Below are 4,697 nucleotides of genomic sequence, written 5' to 3' on the forward strand. Positions count from 1 at the left end.
TGTTGCCTTTTCTTCAATTTTCAAACTATTTAATACTGCAGCTCTCATGAAATTACATGAAAAATATAAGGCCATTGTTGAGCTTATTTGACGCTATATAGTTGCTTGTTTACATATTCATTCTTTTAAAAATCTGACAGCGTTGTGGAAAGTGTTCCCGCGTATTTGTTTTCTAAAATCGGTACCGTAATTTTTTTAGCCGCGACATTGATATCATTGCGCCATGTCGGGAAATATTGCCCCATGACGGAAAAATGCCGCTCAGAATGAATGAACAATCGGAAAAAGCTGATTATTAACGACTTTGCTTGACGCGCGCCTAACAGCGAAGTATATGATTGGTTTAAAAGCTCGACAAGCTTCCCGGTGACGCGGGGCTGTCAAAAAAAGCTAAGTCGCGTTGATTTCGATTGTAGTATCCGAGTACGAACGGCTCGAAGCAAATGTCAATTTTTTTCTTCAGGCTCTAAACACCAGATACGTGGAACAAACCTTGTGCCTTATCTTTTCCTAAGACTCCAATAAAACATAGAAAAGTATGGAAAGCTCCATTTTTCTAGTTTTTCGCCCATCGGCTGCGCGTAGAAAATTACCAACTTTAGGACTGGCCTTAACTTGCCCGAGCACCGGTTTGTTTTTTGCAACATATCTGTACGCTGCCACATAACCGCAATGCTGCGATGAAAAATGCAAAACAAGGTGGTGTTTGTTCCAAACACTGTTCTTTATAGGGTTCCACCTTCGAGTGCCATTGAACTTAACGCACATATGAAAATGCTTTCCCCGTTAGCGTGATCTTCTATACAACATGCCCACTGCTCAACACAGCGGTTGCTGGCCCCGTTGTGAAATGCCTTAAGAATTATCTCGGAGAAACGCTGAGTGTTGGGGACCTTTTCCATGTCTGCTTGTGAATATGTTATCAAATAAGCTCTTCTATTGTCACGATTCGATAAACTTTGTGTAAAGTCCAATTTTTCAAAACTGTTGTCGGCGCTTATGTCTATGAAACTTTTAAAACTGAAAACAGAAGGCGTGCGTTTGTATATAAATTTCTTGTAGTTTATATCATTATTTGCAGTTTTTTTTATTTAGGCTAGCTTATGTTGATTTAAAGGGAGCACACTTTAGCCTCCAACTTGTAAAAATATGTATTATGTAGCTCAGAAACTCAACTTGTATCAATCACACAGTAAACTCTACCATTACTGTTTGTTTACATTTCCTTCCTCATGTAAAAGTACTGAATTTTGAATGAAAGATGGCTACCAAGCACATGGCCACATGGGCTAGCTGTTTGATACAAGATGTGTAGGAGCAGTCTTATTTAAAGTATGTTAAGACTTGTTTTATTTTTGAACTGTTTTGAACCTGGTTAGGAAACCTCTGTTCAATTTTTTTTTCCAATTTTTAGACAATCCCAGACAAAATAAGTGGCAAAATGTCATTTTTCCAGTGAAAATTCAGTGTACCCCCCTTCCCCCAATATCAGAGTTGATTTAGGCCTTGTTTTGTGCCCTGACGCATAGAAGCAACACTGATATGGGGGAGGGGGGTGAGAGAAACAGTATTTTGTGAAAATTGCCACTATATTTTGTCTGGGATTGTAGTTCCTGCTGAAGACTGTTCGCAGACCTTAGGAATATGGCTCAAAACCCTTGTACCTTTTTCAGAAGTCCTGTCCTGCTCTTTGTTTGTTAACTAAATTTTTGTTCGTATGTGACAATTATCTTCTTGGAAAAAGAAAGAAATTTTGTCTTTTTGGGAGCACATTCTTTAGAGGAGAAAAACCTCTTGACTTTAAATCTAAGACTTCACTGGTCGTGTTTATCATTGTGCTTGCCCTTTGTAATTTTCATTCTTACTCTTCTAAAAACAAGCAGAGAAATTCTGTCTTTAGCTTTAGTAAATTCAATAGAATGACGTTAAAGCTTTTTTTTTAATAAATTGCAGTAAAATTTGAACAAAATATATAAATATATATATAACAATTATGAAACTTCATGGAACTTGTCTTAAAACGCATTTATAGCTTGTTCATGGCAAGTTTAAATTCATACTCACTAAAAGTGTAATAGCGACCTATAGAAGCAGTGTTTGGTGGTAAGAAATTTTGTAAGATATCTTGAATTGCAATCAAAATTTGTCATTTCTTAAAGGCTAAATTTACTGTTTATTCCAGTTCTTAGGGTGTATAAATCTCATCATAACATTATTGTGCTCCTTTAAGACGTACTCAGCAACTTCAATAAACCAATCCCTGTCATGCATGCAGGCATAAAAAAACCCAGGGGAAACACTATCAAAATTACTAATTTCATTAATTCTTTGCTGAATATCAGTGTTGAAACTTTGCTGATTTGCATTGACCCTTGCGTAGAAATGAAGCAATGGTTCGATCTTGCACCTTTGACAGTTCCAAAAGATAAAAAGCGCCCTTCCGGTGACTTTTCTACAATCTGAGTTTCATCTGTAGAGACAAAGTAACTGACAAAGCCAGTAATATATGTTTCTCCAAAGGTGAAAAACTGACGTAGTGTTAAGATTTGATCTTTTAAATTTCAGTGTCCCTCCAACTCTATCACAAGCATTCTTTTCATGAGATGTGGCGAAATTACCACTCTGCATCGATCCCAAAATTTTCTTTGTGGTCACATAAATTAACAAAGTTTTCAAAATTTTTGTATTGTACAGAGTACATTCATCACTGAAATAAAATATTTTTGCGATGAACGGTAACAAAAAAAGTGTATACAGTCAAAGTATCATGAAATAGACAATCACTAATCATGGCCATATAAAATGGTTTGTATTTCCATCACATGGATCCTTGTAATAAACAACAACAGGGTGGATGGTTACCTGACTGTTATTTCAGTGGATACTCTCTTCCGCATCCTGAACAATTAATGAGTAATTTTCTGCAAAATCTAAAACAACAACTGCCTCACAAAGGTCAATGTCCTCTTTTTCTGTTTAAAAAAGCGTGATGGATGCTGAGCTATAAAGTGGTACTCTGTTAACTTTACATACTTGTTTGCAAGCATATCAACAAAGTCATCCTCATCCAATTCAACATCCTCAAAGTACTCCTATCAATACTTTGTCGTTGTTTAAATTCTATGCCTGTTTTCATTTCAATGTTATTTTTATTAATTTTTTTTATAAATAATTCACATTAATGCTTAGGCAGTTATCACAGTGGCGGAACATTCACTCTTCATTGCTAAAATCAGAAACTGTCAGAGACATTAGATCTTTGTAGTCAACAGCTGGAAAAAGAACAGATGCCATCAATTTAACATTCTGATGGTGAGTGCAAACACATACTGAGTGCGTTTCTGGCCGTCTAGCAAGTACACAGTAATTTTGTTGCTTCTCTGTAATCATCCCCGCCAATTTATTTGAACTGACACACTTTGAGTTACAAATAAAACAGTATATGTATAACATAAATAGACCTTTAAAACAGTGCAAGCCTAAATGAAGCTGGTAATGAGTTTACAAATAACTTGGATTTTTATTCTTAAGACGCAAACAATTTTGAAGTTTTATTACCATCGTTTTCTTCTTTTGTAATATTCTCGACTTCACCCAGTTGCTCAACTGTGTCGATGGTGGAGATGGCTCAAAATGGAGCGTCATTAAAAATTGGTTGCTGGATAAGCTTTTGGTCCAGTTTAACAAAGAATGTTAAAATGTGAGAAATTGATTTCTATTGATTATATAAACCTAGCACAGTTTCTATAAAAACAATGTTAAAAATTTGATTCATCTTTTCAATGTACGAATAAAAACATAAAAATAAACATAAACTTTGCGAATATACCTGGATTGAACAAACTTTCTTTTCAGTGAAATATTTGGTGGTGATGACAATTGTGGTGGTGATGGAGGTGGAGAGTCTGGTCATTACCAGACTCTCCACCTATGGCATGGCAGCCTATATTGTTAAACATAGAGGACTCTGTAATAATAATTTCTGCTCCTGTACAATAGTAGATGATGATTTGTTTAGAAACAGAAATGATGAAATTTTGCCATTTAAATATAAATTGATTAGTGATGCCAATTTTTAAGAGTTTATCTTTTTCACCAAACAAAATCAATAATATATAAAAGAAATGAGATGCCAAATAGTTTATTTTAAAATTTTGAAAAGTATAATTCTATAAATGTATACCTTTTTTAAAATGCTATGTCATCTTCACTCTCTACTGCTCCCTGTGTTTTGACAAATATCTTCTTTACTTAATTCAATGAAATTACTTTTCAATAATTTGCACTAGTATTTTATAAAACTAACTGTCTGATGCGGATATAATATATCGATTTGTATTTTGTGTAAATTTGTTTTAAATTTCTTTGTTTATAAGATGTATGTGTCACTTGGACATAAGGTTTAGGATCTTACATTGATACTTACCATCTGCATTACCTAGTATCCAAGCAACCACTGACTTATTAACATAGAATTGGACAACATTTACAATGTGGGAAATTATACAACCTGTAGTTGTTAATTAACTTTGGCCAGTACAAAATATTTTCAATCACCCAATTTGATGACACAGTTGACATTTGCTTTTAACCATTTTCCAAATATTTGATGCAGCTTTAACTCATTCTAAGCTTACTATTCTGTGAATAAAGCCTTTCAGTTAACTTTTTACTATCTGACTGAAAAACTGAACAGA

This window comes from Hydractinia symbiolongicarpus, chromosome 7, assembly GCF_029227915.1.
Source record: "Hydractinia symbiolongicarpus strain clone_291-10 chromosome 7, HSymV2.1, whole genome shotgun sequence".
Classification (NCBI taxonomy): Eukaryota; Metazoa; Cnidaria; class Hydrozoa; order Anthoathecata; family Hydractiniidae; genus Hydractinia; species Hydractinia symbiolongicarpus.